General features: G+C 39.3%; 1 long non-coding RNA gene across 1 annotated transcript in view; it reads right to left on the reverse strand.

Annotated features, from left to right (window-relative positions):
• Window positions 1-365: 365 nt before the first annotated feature.
• Window positions 366-21,079, reverse strand: part of LOC122465998 — a 177,973-nt gene continuing 157,259 nt past the window's right edge. The window contains exons 2-3 of the long non-coding RNA XR_006291177.1: window positions 3,733-3,808; window positions 366-546 (exon numbers count right to left, since the gene is read on the reverse strand). This is a non-coding gene — a long non-coding RNA (uncharacterized LOC122465998). The remainder of the gene's footprint in view (window positions 547-3,732; window positions 3,809-21,079) is intronic.

Genomic DNA, 21,079 nt, shown 5'->3' on the forward strand with positions numbered 1-21,079 from the left:
GGTAATGAAACAAATGCAAGTTTCAAGCTTCCAAGGGTTATATAAACAGCACTAAGAGAAATAATTTTTAAGATAATTAAAAAATACCCTGACAGTGTCCTATGAGTAACAGTTTCTGCATCTTGTGGAATTTAAATCTCATTATTTTTACAATGGACAGGAAGAATTATAAGTTATCATAGACTATCAGGGTTGGAAGGGACCTTAGGAGATCATCTAGTCCAACCCCCTGCTCAAAGCAGGACCGATCCCCAATTCTTGCCCCAGATCCCTAAATGGCCCCCTCAGGGATTGAGCTCACAACGCTGGGTTTAGCAGGCCAATGCTCAAACCACTGAGCTATCCCTCCCCCCAAGTTCCTTTGAGTTCTTCATTTACCACTACAGGAAATAGAGACAGGAAACTCAGAATAATCAAAACTCTCCTTTTCTATTCCAATAAGGCAATCTTGCACAGAAATCCAGCCTTGACATCCCCCTCTCTCCTCTTTGGAAAGTGGGCGGTGCTGCACTCAAGTTCAGCTTCCTGGGATGTCACATTTCAAGACTGCAGGGAAAGGAGGGAAGTCAGGACCTGATATTTTAGACATTTTGAATGTAGCGAGAAAACAGAAAAAAAGTATGTGCATATATTAATTATACCCTCTTTATATATCACATAAAGTAATCATACCCTCTTGGACCATTCTAAAGCAGTGATGAAAGGCAGAATGACATTTTTTTGTTTATTTGCTTTGTAAGTGACCTTAAAGAATTACCTTGATGGATTCCTAACAAAAATCCTAAATCAATGCAAGTTCTTTTTGTAGAGGGCCTGACAGGATAGGGTCCAAAGCAGATTAAACTTCCCCTATCTACCCAGGAGTGATATTCACCAAAGCCAGTGTTAAAGTGACATACCCACAATGGGCGGGTAGTACCACCACAGAAACGATAAACTTGTGACAATTTCAAACTGTATGAGCTGCAGTATGTTTCCAGACTACTAGTTGAAAATGAAATATTTATGGCTTTTGTTTTACATATGCCACAATGACTCATCGCCTACATTTCTATTAGCCAAAAATATTTGCAGTATTTCTTCTTCCAAATAAGATCAGAGCTCTGTGGTGTAGCCCAGAATGTCCTTGCTTGAACACAGTCAGTGTCATATACTTAATTTAGTCCTGAACTTCATGACTGTGCAGTCACCTGTCATGGGTGCTTATAGGCATAACAGGATTACAGGTCTAAATCTTATATATTGTAGTTTTTGAACCTCAAGGTGTTATAGAAGCATAGTGTATGCTTCTTTGGGTGAACTCTCTGCTGCAGCAGTCTCCTTTTAGAACACAGATCTGATCTGAGTCTGTGGTTCTTGCTGAGATACGCATTACATCATTGTCTATTTTCAGCTTGTTACATTAATCAAAACCTATCCCATTTATTAAACTGCTTCCTGCAGCTCAGGCATTTGAAATGCAGAGTGCCAGCAAGCTGTTGCTAGACACCGTGAAGGAAAGAGGTGGGGTAGATTTGAGTAATGTACAAATTGAATTTCAAGTGACTGAGCAGCCTCTTTATCTCTTGGTGACACAACCAGTGATTGTGGCAGTATTCTTAAAGGAAATGAAACCCAGAGCCATGGTTCAATCATTGGGTAGTAACTATAACCCTTCCCAGTTGTCTTTCCGGAACTGCTGATGAGTGTGACCTTTGCAAAAATGCACAAAGCCTTGATTTCTGCACGGCTAACCTTTACAAGCTGGAACCCTCCTGTGGAACCTAACTGCAACAGAGGGATGCTTCCAAATAACACACACATTTTATGAAGTGTGTATATTTTATGAAACTAAAATACTTGGATAAAGACATTTAATGGTTGCCTATTTCTCTGTTTTGAGCCTTACTTTGCATTCTTTTCTCTTTTCGCAGGTAACACTCCGTCCAAAAGTCCAACACCAGAAATGCATCTCAGAATCATTTTCTGTACTTAAGAACTTACTGAAGCAAGAAGTCAGCAAAATAGAAGTTAAAGTTTATCTAAACATTGGCCCTGATCATGCCTCTGAGCTCATAGTAGAGGTGAAGCCTCCATGCAAGGATCTCCCTTGCCATGCAGAAAGGTGGCTCAGCCATCTCCATGGCTGTATCCTCCCTTATTACCTGTCAGCTCTGTGTTCTTGGGGAACCAGGGTGCAGAACCCTGCACTCATGAAGAACACCGCCCCTCCGCCCCCAGCCTCTGCTTGAACCAAAACCAATCAGAAGAAAGACTTACAAAAAGCAATGAAAAGACAGTGGGAGACACAACAAAAGCACTCCGGACAAGGGTGACAGGATTAAGGAAACTCCCCTAGCCACATTTGCATCGAAGATGGGACATCGAAGGCAGCTCCATTAGCATACAGAATGGAGAACAGAGATTCCAAGGCAAGAACTGCATGGAACTCTGGGACCAGAAAAGCAGGGAAGCATTGCTTGACGGGGATCGCTGCTCCAGATTTTAATGAACCCATACCTGCACAAACCCAGCTCAGTAGTTATCAGACCAATTCTAGTAATAAATCCTTTATTGGTATCCAAAATAGTGAAGGTCCCTAATTGTATTGTGAATTCCCTCCAAGGAACACAGCCCATAGCCAGGAGTGATCAGTTCCTATTGTCTAGTCTGAACAAAACAACTGGTATACACCCTGGAGCCATCAGTTTACCCATAAACAAATCTAGTGTTCTCCCTTGAACCATTGTTGTTTCCCTACAAAAAAAAAACCCCTACCCATGCTCAACTAAGTGTTCTGATGCCTGGATCCAAATTCTGCATCAATTCCATTGGGACTTCATCTTCTTCTGACTGATCGTGTTGGGGACTCTGCCTATCTCCAGCACTCTGGACCCCCAGCTACCACCACCACCTAGGAACCCTGACCGGTTCAAGCGTCACGGAGTGGTGAGAACCCAACTCTCTCTCTCTTTCTGTTTTTTCCCCCCCTACTCTAGGTATAGCTTTCTAATCCTGACTTGTGTGATCAGGTATAGTTTTCTAAACCTGACTTTTGTCATCAAATTTAAGCTAGATTTAATATTGTAACTGTTTTGTTTGTTTGGCTCTCCTTGTATGATTATTACCTGGCAATTAATAACTTTGATGGTTAAACTGGTTGCTTCTCTCCCTCTCTCTCTCTTGTGTTTTTGGCTTCCCAATTTGCTCGGCAGCAACGCTCCTCTCACCTAAGCTAAAGATCCCTGTAGTGTCCAAAAATCCTGTAGGGTTTGCTCATCAAGTGGGTTACTAACAGAACAATTGTAACATGAAAGTGGGGATAGCGATGTGCTGAACCTGTGACATAGGAGGCTGGCAGCGTGGAAGCGCTGCTCGACCCAGCCTGCTCAGACGTACTCTATTCCAGGGTGTTGCCCGTGGCATATAAGGGTAATGGCTTGGAAGTGCTGCTTGACCCAGCCTGCTGAGTCCAGGGGCGTATAAGGGGTCAGCTTGGGAGTGCTGATTGACCCGGTCTGCTCAGATGCGTTCTGTTAATGTGGGTGTGTGTGTTCATCTGATTCTGGGACTGGAGAAACCCAGCCTTGGGGAACCTAGGTCCTGCAGGATAGCTCCATTGGGAGGGAACTTGCAGAAGGGAAAAGTAGAGCGCGGTATGAAAACACAAGTGACACAAGCAGTACATTGATAGAATTACAGACCTCGCCCCCCCCCCCCCCCCAGAAGATTAACCCTAATAAATGAGCTCACCTGAAAGTAACGGGCAAATCTGGTAACACCCTGCACCTGAACCCATGGAGAGCTCTCTGTGAATCCACAATTCCACCTGAGGGAAGGAATAAGTGACACAGGAGTGGATAACTTACCATTCCCCCATAGGTTTCAGAGTAACAGCCGTGTTAGTCTGTATTTGCAAAAAGAAAAGGAGTACTTGTGGCACGTTAGAGACTAACCAATTTATTTGAGCATGAGCTTTCGTGAGCTACAGCTCACTTCATTCCCCCATACTAGCTCTACAGAACTCAGGGAAGAAATTGAACTTAGCAGTGGCTGTCTTACATTTCTAATGCCCTGTCTATGGTGGGGGCCCAGGGAGCCATGATGACTGGGAGCGGGGGGGACACTGGAGACCCAAAGCTCCTGAGATGTGCACATCTCTACAGATCCCAGGCAATTCACTGGCTTTGGCTAAGAGTTCCTCAGAAAGTTCCACAGCAGGGAAAGAAACAAAATATATTGCCCACACTCCCACTAGAGTGGCTTGGGAGACATCTCTGAGGGGGAACCTTGTGGAGATTTTATTCCCCTCCCATGGATTTTCTCATAAGTGACTGGGCCAACTGCTGTTTGGAAGCCTGTAACTATAACATAGCACAAAAGGGAAAAGCAATATTCTTTTCATTGTAATTTGTCTAGGATTTCAGTAGGCTATTCTCAACCTACTGAAGTCTTCTCAATTAGCTTTCCTATTGGATAAGCAAGTGACTAAATGCACCCCTGTATTCACACCCTATTTACTACTGTAATACACTTTGTACAAAATATGCCTTGTGAGGTATCATCTGAAAACTAGTAACTCGCTGGTCAATAACATCATGCTGAAATGTATGTAGCAATGTAATATGTAAAGTTATGAATTCCCCCTGAATGATGTTGGTAGCACATGTTCAAACCCAGTTACCTCCAGTGAGGAAGGAGTGGTTAAGCACGTCTATCTTAAACAAAGGAATGTGTGTTTACCTCAGTTTACATATAAGTAGTAAACAAGGTCCTTGAGACAGCAAAGGGGTAGGAACAGACCTATCTGCATTTTACCAAACTGCATCATGGAACCTCTTTCACCACAAGACTCCTTGTCTCCATCCTCACAGCGGGAATGAACATTATCCAGGAGTAAATCTCAGGAAAATTCATTCCAAAGGGCGACTGGACTATAAAACTAGGGGCAAAAAACACCATAGTATCTCTCCCTATCCATCTCTCACCTCTCTTTCATCGAAGACGACAAAAGAAATCAGCCCTTTGGACTTCGGGGCAGATCCTGACTTGAGAATTTGGTCAGCAGTATTGCTGGGAATCTGTGGTAAGAATTTTACCTTGAACCAAGTCTAGTTTGTTAAGTTTAGTAACTAGAAAGCCTTTTAACTTCATTTCTCTTATCACCATTTCTGACTTTAAAGCCTTATACTTGTACTCACTTAAAATCTCTCTCTCTGTTTGTAGTTAAATAAACTTGTTTTATTCTTTAATTAAAACTAATCCAGTGTTATCTTTAAAATGAACTGTGAGTAACTCCATTTAAAGTAGCAAAATGTTGTTTACTGACCCCTTACAAGGGCAATGGACCTCCGGTATCTGGGCTGTCCAGGAGAGGGCTGCAGAACACATGTGTGGCGGGAAATCTGTGACAGTGAGTGTGCTGGGCCCTGCAAGTGGTAACCAGAGCTGGTGGAAACCAGAGTGTGACTGGAGTGTGCTGGCAGACTGTTGCTATCCACAGACATGCAGGTTGTGACTGCATGCTGTTTGGCTGTTTGTGAGGGGTCCAGGTTGGGAGCTACAGCAGCAAAGCACTGTGAGAAAGCAAGGTTGCAGGGCAGGTTGTGAGATCCCTCCTCACTGGTCTGTATTGCACCCAGGAATGTCAGAATAGGCCTCACTCCTTTTTCCCCATAATTAGGAACCTCAGAAGAAGGAGCCCACCTGGCTCACAGAAGTTCCATGTGTGCAGATAAACCACCCAACACGACAGAACTAGAGAATATAATTATTTTTACAAAGAAGGTAATGAAACAACAAACAAAAAATATCTAAGTGGAATAAAACATTCCAAAAGTGCAGCTATTATGAGTCCTGGTGATGGACCCAAGCCACAGAATTCAGACCCAGGTCCAGATCTCCAATATCTCAACATTTAAGGAAGTTTGGATCTGAGATTTTGGGTTAATGCGTTATTGGGAAATTCAGGTTTTGGTTAGCATTCTGAATCACCCCAAATTTCAGAGGTTTTTGGATCCAGGATTTTGGGTCTAGCCCATTTTTATACTTTTCAGGTTTTTGTAGACCCTCAGTCTTCATTTCATGCCTCAGAACAACTGAGGCACAGATATCCAGCACCTCACACCTTAATGTGTGGTATTGGTACACAGTAATATGAGGATAAGGAATTTTCCTAAATAATTACACACATTGAGCTTGTTCTGAATAAAATGTATTTCCTATGACTCTTATAGTTCACAATTTCTAAAATAATTTCATATGAAAGAGGAAGGACACATACTGCTAATAGCTGTAAGTGGTACTTTTTTCTTTTTAGTTAGATACATAGAACAAAATCACCTTAAGTCATCTATTATTGCAGCATAGTAGGGTACACAAAATGACCAAGTCTCCCCATTTAAAAAAATGCAATAAAGTCTGTTCCTTACTACCCAAATATTCCTTTTTTTCTGGTTGATCATATCCTTTTTTTTATTTGGCCTGTAAAAACCTCCACCCTCACATCCACAGGTGATCATTCCAGGACATTCCCCCTCCCCTGCAGCTATGAAATTCTGGCCCCATTGAAGTCAATAGTAGTTTTGCCACTGACTTCAGTGGTATCAGGATTTCACACAAGGGATATAATGAAGAAAGACAATGAAAACTTGAATAACTGAAGAATGACAAGGCCTGCATGATATGAAGTCTAATGTGAAGGGTACAGAATGGATTACCATCTTGTGAGCTAAGTTTTCATTTTGCATTGATTGACTACTGTATTTCAGAAACTTAAATGTAGGTATTATTATAGATATTATTTCGGATTTTTGTTTCTCTGTGCAAATTGAAACTGTGTCACAATTTCTTCCCAGTTATAGTGACTCATGCTTTGCAGCGCTTTCTTTAAAACCATGTCCTGAAGATACATTAGTAACTGTAAGAGCAACTTTATTCTAGCTTTCAAAGTGAAGCCACATGCTTAGACGTCAGTAGGAAAGTAACTTTAATTCATTCTGGATGACCTTTTCATTGGAAAGCAAAACACTGCCCTCAGGCTATTTAGAAAGGTTAGATGTACCTTTTTCCTTTTACTGTTATGAGGCATATATTTATTAGTGCTCTCTAGTGTTTTTCTTATACCAACAGCAGCTCAATCTTAAAAACAAAACTCCACAACCCTTTGTAGCTCATTAACTGGTTCCAGGCTCTAGCCTGTAATATTCAAGTGTAAAGTTTTCAGTCATGACAAAATAGGGTCATTGCTATGATTCAGCAAGCAAAGATTCATTAAAGACTCAACAGTCCTTATTCTTTAGAACTTGTTTGGTTCGGCTAAAATAGCCAATTTAAACACTCTCTAGTGAAATGGTATTATATTCAATGCTTGTCATCTTTGCCAGTTTGGAATCTTGATCTGAAGATGTGGGATTAGCACCCACGGGACAATGTTAATTACAAGCTAAGGAAATCATGGTTCTGCATGCAGATTGGTGAAAAGTCTTTATTAACTGTTTGGAAATAGTTAATTCTTCATTAGTCAGAACACTGAACCAGAGGCTGCTGCCTATGAACCATTGATTAGAGTTTATGGCAGCAATAACCTCCCTGAAAAACATTTGTTACTATACTTAATGAGCAGATTTTAGACCATTAACCTTCCTTAAGAGGTCAACCAACAAAATGGATGTTAACTGCTTGTAACAACCAATATTTCTGAAATTACTATTTAGATGCCGTTAGCATCAAATAAGCATCTTTTAAAATATGGTATAAAATGACTTGTATGTTAATAACAATTAAATATGTCGGAAAAGGGCTCCCATATTAAACACTAGCAGCCCTATCTTTTCAGTAAAATAAGATAATGCTTGGCTCATATATCGCACTTTTCCTTTCAAAGTCTCAAAGTACTTTAGGAAAACAGATACGTATTAACCCCATTTTACAGAGGGTGAAGTAAAATCAGAGGTAAAATGACTTGTTCAAAGTCACACAACAAGTCCACGTCAAGATCCAAGATTAGAAACTAAGGATGAAATCCTGGCCTGATTTAAGTCAATGGGAGTTTTGCCTTTGACTTCAATGGTGTCAGGTTTTCAACCCTGGGTTTTTGACTTCCAGATCAGTGTTTTAATCACTAGACAACAAAGGTTTGCCCCCTTTCCTGGTAATCTGAGTGCTAATTCCCTACATTCTATGAGGGGCTAGTCCCAATTTCACTAATCTGTGGCCAGCAACCAGTATAGCTATCAGTGCAAACATTGAGTATATATGAGGAATACTGTTGTCAAGGTTCCTTCCCCACTCTGAACGCTAGGGTACAGATGTGGGGACCTGCATGAAAACCTCCTAAGCTTACTTTTACCAGCGTAGGTTAAAACTTCCCCAAGGTACAAACTATTTTACCCTTTGTCCTTGGACTTTTGCTGCCACCACCAAATGTCTAACCGGTATTATTATTATTAGGAAAGAGCCCGTTTGGAAACGTCTTTCCCCCCAAAACCATCCCTTACCTGTACACCCCCTTTCCTGGGGAAGGCTTGATAAAAATCCTCACCAATTTGCATAGGTGAACATAGACCCAAACCCTTGGATCTTAAGAACAATGAAAAAAGCATTCAGTTTCTTAAAATAAGAATTTTAATAGAAGAAAAGGTAAAAAAGAATCACCTCTGTAAAATCAGGATGGTAAATATCTTACAGGGTAATTAGATTTAAAACATAGAGAATCCCTCTAGGCAAAACCTTAAGTTACAAAAAGACACAAAAATAGGAATCTACATTCCATTCAGCACAGTTTATTTTCTCAGCCATTTAAACAAACAGAATCTAACACATATCTAGCTAGATTACTTACTAAGTTCTAAGACTCCATTCCTGTTCTGTCCCCGGCAAAAGCATCACACAGACAGACCCAGACCCTTTGTTTCTCCCCCCCTCCAGCTTGGAAAGTATCTTGTCTCCTCACTGGTCATTTTGGTCAGGTGCCAGTGAGGTTATCCTAGCTTCTTAACCCTTTACAGGTGAAAGGGTTTTTCCTCTGGCCAGGAGGGATTTTAAAGGTGTTTACCCTTCCCTTTATATCTATGACAACTGTACTACAATTTGAACTGGTAGCAATTTGCTTGAAACTGGGGTAAGCTCAACTAAGTGCAAATCATGGCTTTTTGTCTTTTGGGTTTGCACTGATGCAGCTACACTGATTGTTATTCAAGCACTGCTGAAGTCAGGGCTAATCCCCACTATAAACAAGGCCTGAGATAAAGAACAAAATGTCCTGTGTCAATAACTTCTTAACTGGGATTTTTATATTGTCCCTTTCGGACTAGAAACAACCCACATTTATTTTGAAATGAGTACTGAAATATTTCCTTCATGAACAATTCTAGAATATGAATGTGTGCAAAAATGTTGCCTATACCCTCGAGAAATGTTATGATTAGGTTACTGCTGTGTGTATTTCACTTTAGATGGCTATAGACTTTGGGCCCATGCCAAAATAGTGAAGCAATGCTATTATTAGCAATCCCATTGAAAGGTTACAAAACATTACGTTTCTATTTTAGCACAGAAGTCCATTGTGCAATGGTCTACTGCAACCAAAACGTAAGAACCTGCGGTGGATAAATTATATTTTATGTGCATAATTTTTCTGTTGCAGAACCCAGTACAGTGCTGCCAAAATATGCACAAAGGCAAAGTGCTTGAAAACATTTAGTGGCAGTATTTTTGGGATTGAGATAAAATACAGATAGCCTCAGTTGTGCATAAGCACCTGCTAGCTCCAATAGAGATTTAACTAATAGAGTCGTATCATATATAGCACCTCTGGGATCTGCATAATGAAGCTATCCATATTTAATAATTCTTCCAAATCACAGTAATACAATAACATTTGTGACCTAATCATTTAAAATAGCTCTTCTTCAGGAGCAAAATAATAAACCAACAACATATGGGATTGTTGGATCAATAACAACGGTAATGATGCAACATGTATCAACTAAAAAGCACTATTGTGATGGCAACATCTATTTACAATGCAGCATAGCATCAACATGGATTTCTGTCATTCTAAATCATTGCCTTTCCAAAGTCTAATTCTAGAGTTTGGGAAATTTGGTATTTCTATTAATTCTTTGAAAGTTCTCGGTCAGCTTCCATCCTGTAAACAAGCTTTGTTATCGGAATATTTAACTCAGGCAAGCTCTGTACAATAATAATTTAATGACTGGATTCCATATTGCTTTGGGAATACTTGTTAATTGAAAGGCCACAGTGTTGTTGCATTAACATAATTTCTCTTTACTACTATAGCTATCTTAGTTTGTTCCTCCCCTCAGTACTGGAGTGGCAGTATACAAAATGTAACATGTAACGGTCTTGAAATTTACTGGATTTGGCAGATTAGGTGCTGGAATTTTAGGAGCCAAATAACTTTGAAGATAAATCCCACCTAACAGAGAGGTAACGTTCAGCTTGCAATGTGAGACTATGAAAAGAATAGTCAAATCTCAGTTTAGGGCATAAATTTATCACCTGTGGGATCACAAAATAAACTTTCCCATTTCTACAATGGACTATGAACATTATGAAGGGAATCTTCCTCTCCTCAGACACTGTGACTGGCCACTGCTAGTTTGCTCCAGCATGGGAACACCTATGTATCCACTGATTAGTAGTCCTACAGGTGTTGTGAAACCATTCTACAGCTCATTAATGAAATAATACTTATTGAGAATATTTAATTTCTCCTTTTCAGTAATGGAGTCAAGCTCAGAGCTTGTGCTTGATAAGCTAGAAGTCTGACCAATGAATAAAATGTATATAATGAGTCTGCAGGACACATTTGTGCATTCTAGAAATTTAAATCAGGATATTTGTATTAGACCATGTCTACACACAGAAGATGTACCACTTAACTGTACCAGTATAGTTAAAGCAGTACAATCCCTCCATTGTGGATGCAGTTATACTGGTATAAATGTGTTTGTATTGATATAGTTTATTCCCAGGGCAATGGGGAATAAGATGCATGGGGAGAAGCAGATTTATATCAGTATAACTGCATCCATACTAGGCTTAGACAAGTGCAACTTTTTAGGTAGAATATCACATCCCTAACTGCAACTGTGCAGAGACCAGGCCTTCGTGTTCAGTTCTTAATGAACTTTCAGGCACTGCTTCCTGAGATCCCTTTTATGGTTTCTGTTGCCTCCATATGTAACTCTGATGAGCTTACACTTCTTCTTAAGTACTTCTGTATCAGAAAACAAGAGCAAAGCTGAAACAAAGTGAGTAATCTGTTTTTGTCTTTGCTTTCACTGCATGAGATAATGTGGAGGTGTTAATTACAAGACTTCACTGAGTCTTGACTAATAACAGTGTGCAAACAAATGTATGTCAGACTTAGCTACAGAAAAGCTTGTACTAATAAGGTAAAACTAGCAATTAGAGCTGACAATGAAGTAATACTTTCTCTTGAATATTCATTTATGAAGTTTTTGTTTGGTAGAAGGGTTGCTTCTGCTTGCCCAGATGGAAACTAAGAACAGGAACCCACAGTCATTCATTTAAAATAAATTAAATATCATTTGGTGAGCCAGCACATTGGATTAATTCTCCTTTGTACTAATGCACTGACCCTTTACATCAAAGGCAGAGACATAATGTTCACTAAGATTCCCCAGTCTGTGACCTTGGCATAACAGGAACAAATTGAATTCCCAGAAGAAGAAAAATGACAGTGACCATATAAAATCACTAACTGTGTGTTTGAAACATCATTTATTTCATTTAAATTCTACACTGGAGCTTCTTGGGTTAGAAGAAGAACGAATATGATTAGCTCCCTAAACCAAGTCTTGTCACTTAGTCTGGGGTGTTTTTTGTTTTATTTTGTTTCTTTCTTAACAAAGCAGTTTTGACATACTTCTTTAAGCACACAAGCCAAATGTTCACATGTTGGATGAATGCATGCCCGGAGGAAGCAGGCTGCACATTCAAATCTCTTTTATGTGCTTGGATCCAGAAAATAAAAACAACTACAAGTTCAAATTTAGCCCCTTCTTCTGATTTATATCCTATGGATTTACTATTCTTCTGAAACCATTTTACCATTATTGCACAATCTATGCAGCAAACGATGTGTGTATCTCTATATTTATTTCATTTAAAAATATTTCTTATTGAAAATGCTGCACTGCAAAATCTATAGGTAGATATTATTTCATATGAGTTTGATCTATCAGGGACATTATTTAAGGAAGTAATCTTAGGGAAGAGAATAAAACCATGTTGTCTGCAAAAGTCCTTCCCATGGTTATCTCGTACCTGGACTAGAATAACCATCCTCCATCATCTCCTCTCTGGCTTTTCTACACCACAGAATTGAACTGACAACTGGTTTCAACAATGCATGCAGCTGAAGTGGTGCTGAATACTGTAGGCCATTGCTGAAACTATGCTGAATGTGTTTTGCTCCTGTTTTATGCTTTCATCTAAACTGGAGTTAGCACTGGTGCAGCTTCACTTGTTGTTGACACCTGTGCTCAGCAGCAGTTCGATATTGTAGAATAGACAGGCCTCTGTGTCTTCTGATCTATCCAATTATCTTTGAAAACTCATGGTGATCAGGGGAGGTCCCGGATGACTGGGAAAAGGCTAATGTAGTGCCCATCTTTAAAAAAGGGAAGGAGGAGGATCTGGGGAACTACAGGCCAGTCAGCCTCACCTCAGTTCCTGGAAAAATCATGGAGCAGGTCCTCAAGGAATCAAGTCTGAAGCACTTAGAGGAGAGGAAAGTGATCAGGAACAGTCAGCATGGATTCACCAAGGGCAAGTCATGCCTGACTAATCTAATTGCCTTCTATGACGAGATATGTGGCTCTATGGATGAGGGAAAAGCAGTGGATGTGTTATTCCTTGACTTTAGCAAAGCCTTTGACATGGTCTCCCACAGTATTCTTGCCAGCAAATTAAAGAAGTATGGGCTGGATGAATGGACTATTAGGTGGATAGAAAGCTGGCTAGATCGTTAGGCTCCAAGGGCAGTGATCAATGGCTCCATGTCTAGTTGGCAGCCGGTATCAAGCGGAGTGCCCCAAGGGTCAGTCCTGGGGCCGGTTTTGTTCAATATCTTCATTAATGATCTGGAGGATGGCGTGGACTGCTCCCTCAGCAAGTTTGCAGGTGACACTACACTGGGAGGAGAGGTAGATATGCTGGAGGGTAGGGATAGGATACAGAGGGACCTCGAAAAATTAGAGGATTGGGCGAAAAGAAATCTGATGAGGTTCAACAAGGACAAGTGCAGAGTCCTGCACTTAGGACGGAAGAATCCCATGCGCCGCTACAGACTAGGGACCGAATGGCTAGGCAGCAGTTCTGCAGAAAAGGACCTAGGGGTTACAGTGGATGAGAAGCTGGATATGAGTCAACAGTGTGCCCTTGTTGCCAAGAAGGCCAATGGCATTTTGGGCTGTATAAGTAGGGGCATTGCCAGCAGATCGAGGGATGTGATTGTTCTCCTCTATTCGACATTGGTGAGGCCTCATCTGGAGTAGTGTGTCCAGTTTTGGGCCCCACACTACAAGAAGGGTGTGGAAAAATTGGAAAATGTGCAGCGGAAGGCAACAAAAATGATTAGGGGACTGGAACACATGAGTTATGAGGAAAGGCTGAGGGAACTGGGATTGTTTAGTCTGTGGAAGAGAAGAATGAGGGAGGATTTGATAGCTGCTTTCAACTACCTGAAAGGGGGTTCCAAAGAGGATGGATCTAGACTGTTCTCAGTGATAGCAGATGTCAGAACGAGGAGTAATGGTCTCAAATTGCAGTGGGGGAGGTTTAGGTTGGATATTAGGAAAAACTTTTTCACTAGGAGGGTGGTGAGGCACTGGAATGTGTTACCTAGGGAGGTGGTGGAATCTCGTTCCTTTGGAGTTTTTAGGGTCAGGCTTGACAAAGCCCTGGCTGGCATGATTTAGTTGAGGTTGGTCCTGCTTTGAGCAGGGGGTTGGACTAGATGACCTCCTGAGGTCCCTTTCAACCCTGATATTCTATGATTCTATGATTCAAGGCAACACTTCGCTGCTGCTGATTTGACATTATCAACCCCTGCTCCAATCCATTAACTTTTTGTCTTTTCCCACATTGAGTTCAAGGTCCTTATAGGCTTGCTATTCTGTGCAGGTTTAGATGGTGTGGTGGTTTAAATGGTGATAGCTTGTGCACACTGTCTGCATAGGCATAGTTTGACTTCTATATTTGGGGAAGGGGAGCAGCTCCAGTCAGGCCAATAGGGCAGTGCATGGAGGGCTAATTCCATGCCTGCCCGAAGCTTGCAGTTTTTTGTGTGTTTGCGGGGGGGGCGGGACGACGACGATGAGGACGACTGTTTGCTCCTATTATTGTTTCCATCAGCAGACCTGAGCCTGGGGTAACAAAGATGAGGAACGTTAAGCACAAATCAGCAAGCTCAATGCAAAGACCAGGCAGTATTTTGGAGCAGTTGGCTCTTCTCTCATTTTTGCAGGACGAAGTAGAAAGGGAAATCTGAAATTTTTACACAAACACACACACAGTTATTTTAACAGTTCTACTATTCCAACAGCCTGAAAAGAGCCCAACGCTGGTATGACAATTTATATATATCTTCCATCCCTGATTTGGGCAAATATTCTGTCAAATAATTTGCAAGAATGAATTAACATCCCCAGAGTTCTTAATTTCTTTGTCTAAGGGTGCGGGGTACTAACCAAAGCTTTGAAACCGTGATTAATTTCTTCAGATACTATTCAAGGGAAAATTTCATGACACCTTTAACAAAGAGAATTGACTAAAGTGGATTGTGTTATGTAGGTATGTTTTATTTGCTGGTTTATGACTAAATACTGGTACCTCAAATGCCCAGATCTCATCAGCCCTAGCAAGACAAACTGAGGAGTACAATCACTAAAAATGGATAGTTTAAAGTGAACAAAATTAACAAATGAACATTTTTTTAAAAATACTGAATCTTAGAAAAAACACTTCTGTTAATTATATCTTACAGCAGGTATTGGCTGTCAAGGTAATGCATTACTACACTATTTGGAAAAACTACAGTTCTAATTAGATGAGCAAATAAATGTTCATTTCAATTTATTAATATAGCTGTAGGCCTTGTTGCAATTTATCTCTCATTTCTGAGACCAATCCATCTCAGGCTGGAAATTATTGTGGTGAAGTAACTGGTTTTAATAATGGATACAGGCAGTGAATTATTCATGCAGAGGGGAGCAAGCCTTGATGCTTTCCACTCATTCCTTTAATTAACTCTGAGATGCTGATGAGTCCTATAGTGTCTCTAAGCTTTCTGATTTTACCTTTCCTAGAAATGTGAATTCTCTTGTAGGCACAGAAATATTCTGTTTATCAATAGTTTCTTCCCAAAAATGCAATCCTGATGAAGTAACTGCTCTTTCTTGTACCTCAAATTTCTCTCTTTCATATTGATACTATTGAAAAACTTAGTTTTTACAATTTTAGTTCAAAATCTAACTCAGATTTCCTCAGTAAAAGCTATATAGATTTTTCCTTTCTGCAAAACTTTAATCTGAGACTTTGTGTACTTTGAGCTGTGATGATAGCCATTGGTGCACAGAAACAAATGTAATCACATCAGTGTAAAACCCTACTGTAGACAGGCAAAGACTAGTAATTCCATGGATTCAAATAGTGACTTTTCAGTAAACTCCATTGGTGCAAATAGCTGCTTTTTCTATGTACTTTAGGGATTGCACCAATGTAGACACCTATGGCTGTAAATCGGGTAAATTCCCATAGTAGACAAGGTCTGAGGAAACAGTCAATGGCCAGATTCTGCAAACATTTATACACTATGTAACGTTTTTGAGTAGCAGCCGTGTTAGTCTGTATCCGTAAAAAGAAAAGGAGTAATTGTGGCACTTAAAGACTAACCAATTTATTAGAGCATAAGCTTTCGTGAGTTACAGCTCACTTCATTGGATGCATACGATGAAATATGTAACGTTGACCATGTGTGTAGTTTCATTCAGTCGGACTACTTGGGTGAGCATAAGCTGTGTGTGCGCATATCTGTTTGTAAGATCTGGCTATATGCCAGGACACCTTAGAAGGAAGAAAGTTTAAAAAAACATTACTAACACTTCTACAGTAAATCAAATATTCTTGTATGTACATTTAACTAAGTTCTTGTTTCAAGCCATTAGTTTTTAGCTGCTTAGAGTTAATGAGCTACAAAAGATGCTTTCAAGCCTGCATTGGATGTAACATCAAACAAAAATTCTAAACTCATACCAAATGTAAGTGCTGCAATTATTCGTATGCAACGTGGTATGCTATTTATGTGGGTTTAGCAATGTGCTTAAGTGTTTCCTGTACAGAATCACTCATTGTGGCTTCTTAATGAAATAAATTAATGTCAATATTTCAGATCTTTTTGCTATATTTTTCTTACAAGTTTGTTATTGAAATGGGGTGTGTGTGTGTGAGAGAGAGAAAGAAAGAAAGAAAGAAAGAAATGTATTTCACTAACACTTTCTGATGTGATATAAATCAATGATTTTGCTGTGAACACATTAGGGACATGCTTCGATAATTGATTGTACCTTATCTGGCAGATCTACATTGCTATTACCTGTTACTATGGAACTAAAAAATGCAGTACATCTGAGCATTTATTGAACAATTTATTTGCATGGTGACAACAGATTTCCTCTTTCATTTTGGCATTTCAGAGCTGAAATAAGAATATGGGGGAGGTCTTAGCCTACCACTTCTTTGCAGAAATTGAATCGCTATTTCTATAAATCAAATACCATGTTAAAAGCTCTGTGAAGTAAACAATGATGTATGTGAATTAGCAGCACCACCTTAGTCAATACAAATCAAAGTGGCTTTATGAAGGTATTGATGTTTTTAGCTCTTACTAAGGTTGAATACATTTAAGCATTTACCCCTGGGGGGACTGTTGATCCAAATGAATCTATTCACTTTGAAACCAGATCATGGTCATGGCAGCAAACAAGCTTGTATATACCAAACTAAATGTGGCACTTATATTAACTGTACTGACTGAAAGCTTGTAGCAAAAAAATCTTGAATATTAATCTTAACATAACAAAATGCGTCTGAAAAAATTACCTGATTGAGGCATACAGAGTATATTTTCAATCATTTTCCTTTTATAATTCTAATTTCAGATATAGAGCATTATGATAAAATACCAACTGGGTAAACAATTTGACTTGTCACACACACACTAAAAGCAGCAGACTAGTTCTGATAATAAATCTGTTTTTTTCCCCATCTTCATTTTCATTACTAATTTAAAATAATATCCTCTTTAAAAACAAATTATATTTTGTGTTTATGCAAACTACACACAACCTGGACCAAATCTACTCTCAGTTATATTGGTGTAAGCCTAAAGTAACTCCAATGAAGTCTTTACAAGGTGTAACTGAGAGGTGGCCGTGCCCATATGTCTATTACTGATAACATGCAAGTACTGTATACTGAATAGTGCTCAGCTACTGCTACTCAATTCTATCGAGTATATATTACAGAGAGATGACAAAGATCTTATTTATTTCTACAAAATTAATGATTATGTGGAAAATGTCATATTTCTGTTTGAATAAGATAATGAAAACTGTCAGGCTTTACAAGATTAGCCACAGAACACAGAACATTAGGACTGTAATCATATGACTGGAGGGAAATATGAAATGCCTCATTCAATAAAGAAAACTACACCCTTTGGTTCAAATGCAAAAACACAACACATGCTAAAAGCCATCACCCAGCAATTTAAAATCTCTCTCTCTCTCTACTGTTGACCAGTACCCTTGGATTTAAAGGGTGGCATATTGCTTGTACTCTAGTGTATGAAAGGGCAAGTCTGAATCCCTTTTGCCTTTTCCTCTAAGAAAATAAGAACGTATAAATATCTCTTCAAAGCCATCATGCTTAATAAAGGTCAGCTTGCCCAAGGGTGTTTGTGAGAGACAAACATATATTAGAGGAAACTTAGGAAAATAAAACCAAAACTGGTGTGTGGTTGGAAGTAATATTTTAAAGCACATATAAAAAAAAGAACTGTACATCAAAATGTCCTCTACAATGGGTTTTCTCTCTCCCTCTCCAAAGAATAGTGCAGCATTCAAGTGTGTGCATTTTCTCTTAAGCATGTGTTAAATCACACGTTTAGTCATGCAGGCTGCAGCAGCACCATAGCAAAGGGGGAAGGGAGAATTAAATACCGGTCAAGCAGTGTGTTAATGAAACATTTACACAAGCAATGTATGTGGCAGTAATAAAAAAAGGCCTCTTTCATCCCACCCTTTCATTACTTAGTACAATCTTTAAGAGGATTAACTAAAACGGAAAAAAAAAAAAAAGAATGTTCTTATCAGTTGATTCTCAGGATCTGTAATGCTGAGTTCTTAATAGATTGCCCCTGAATTAGGATTACTGCAGTGCAAGTTCTTTCAGGCATTGCTACAGAATAGAAAGCCGTTTGTTTTTGAAGCATCCCCCCCCCACCCCGCCCCGTACGAAGGGAGCGATTGACTTTGTGAGGAAATGACTAGGTCACCAAGTTTATGTATACTGATCCTTTATGCCGCTGCCCCTTCACTTTAAATGGGAATGTTTGTTTGTTTATTTTTGTGATGATGGTGATTGCCTTGAAACATGCACTAAGTCCTCAGCTAATATGATTACAAAACTGCTGACAGTGGAGGTTTAGCAGCAGGGAGCAGCTGACTCTGATGAAGTCCATATCAAAGATCTAATCTAATATTACAGTAGAACCTCAGAATTATGAACACCAGAGGTATAAACTGACCGGTCAACCACCATGCCTCATTTGGAACTGGAAGTATGCAATCAGGCAGCAGCAGAGACCAAAAAAAAAAAAAAAAAAGCAAGTACAGTACTGTGTTAAACATAAATTACTAAAAGCATAAAGGGAAGGTTTAAAAAAAAGATTTGACAAGGCAACGAAACTGTTTTTGTGCTTGTTTCATTTAAATTAAGATGGTTAAAAGCAGCATTTTTCTTTTGCATAGTAAAGTTTCAAAGCTGTAGTAAGTCAGTGTTCAGTTGTAAACTTTTGAAAGAACAACCATAATGTTTTGTTCAGAGTTATGAACATTTCAGAGTTACGAACAACCTCCATTCCTGAGGTTCCACTGTAAAAAACAAACCAACCCTTACACAACTGAGAACTGCTTGGTAAATATATCAAGCCCCCTTTTGAGAAATGAGGCCAGACCCTCAGCTGGCATAAGCGGCCATAAATTGGTATAGCTGCATTGATCCTCAGAAGGTGTAAATCAGCATAGTTTCATTGACGCCAGCTGAGTATCTAACCCATGTTTGGTAAATGACAAGCACATATTTGATGGTGTTAAGATCAAAGCCTTGTAGCAACCGGCTCTTCCAGTTTTCCAAGTAGTGCCAGACTCTTATTGGAAATCTACTTTCTATTATCAATCTGTTCTACTTCTTTGCTGTCATATTAGCCCCAGGAAGATATTAGTTGTAAGTGGGTACAATGGGACATCAGTTATAACAGAACTCATACTGTTTTTTGTTTTTTGTTTTTTTTACTATAGTGTGTCTTGGCTGTGAACAGCTCTTTACTTTTGACAAACACAGCAGTCTGCCATGGGGAGACTTTAAATCTTCTTCAGGTACAGTGATCAGTGATGAAGAGGATAATGCACACGTTATCGGAGACTGTCTTACCTGAAGTCTTCTAATTTGGGGAAAAGGGTACTATGCTACAAGAAAGCTATCAATGTCTCCTTGTCATATAAGAAATGGACTTAATTCAGCAAATCTTGAAAAATATCTGTCCACCCACAATTAAAGAATCAGTCATGTTATTTTATATAGAGCCCTTAATGATGGCACCCCAGAATGCTTTATAACAGTGAAACTAATAAAGCAGTTAATGATCTAGTTAAAAGCATAATTAAATAAATAAGTTTTTAGCTGTGTTTTAAAAGGGGCTCTGAATTTTGAATCCCCCCCCCCATGGGAGAAAGATATTTTTATTCATGTACTATCCACCCATTTCTGATAGGGTTGGAGTAGTTTGGACAACCATCTCAAGCAGGCCTGAAGCACTTTAGCATAAATAAAAACTCTCTCGCATTTAATTCTTTTAAAAGAAGTGTTTTCGATTCCTTTGTTTCTGGATAGAGGGAGAATGAAGATAAGGGGATTGGGCAAAAGATTCTTTACTTGGGTAGAGGGGAGATGAAAAGGTATTGAAATCTTTATGTCTTTCATTTTTCTGTTTTGTTTTAATCTGGAGATCTTTGCTTATTGGACTTTTCAGGCAGTCCATTGACTAAAAAGAGGTTTTAACTCAGTGCAGGCATGGCACAATTGATAATACCATACCAAACTAATTCTTTTGCAGCACCGAGAATTTTCTTTTTATTCCATACAAATATCTGTGTTAAAGAGAATATCAGGGCTACACAGTTAAGCACTCTAAAGTCAGGCTGCACAACCGTAACTCTTCACCCGCCTCAGGGGAGAGGGGGAGTGAGGGCTGGGCCTCAGGGCGGAGCATGGATGGTGCCACAGCCTGGGTTAGGGGAGGCTTAGCTTCCCCTGGCCTATTATACTTGCCGCCCATGCCAGCAACGCTGTTCATTGTAGGTGCAGTTCAGGGGATAACCACAAAACTAATTTAGTTTGAAAATTACATGACCTCTGTCTGTGATACTGTTAGAGCTGGTTTAAAAAATGATAAACAAGTTTCACAAAAAAACTGAAATGTCAAAGTTTCAATTTTGAAGAATTATGGATCCAGTTTTGGTATTTTCCCCAAAATTTATTTGATTTTTTTTTAATTTAAAAATTTTACATTTTTATTGAAATACTTAGCAATTTTTTAAAAATTGAAAATGTAGGTTTTTTTTAAAGTCAAAAGATATTTTCAATTTTTAAGTGAAATAAAAAAGGCCATTTGACAAAAACCCTTTTCATTCAAAAAAATTCATTGAGTTCCCACAGTTATGTAGTATGTATATAAATATGATGTACGGTGTACTTTTCATATTTC

This window comes from Chelonia mydas, chromosome 5, assembly GCF_015237465.2.
Source record: "Chelonia mydas isolate rCheMyd1 chromosome 5, rCheMyd1.pri.v2, whole genome shotgun sequence".
Taxonomy (NCBI): Eukaryota; Metazoa; Chordata; order Testudines; family Cheloniidae; genus Chelonia; species Chelonia mydas.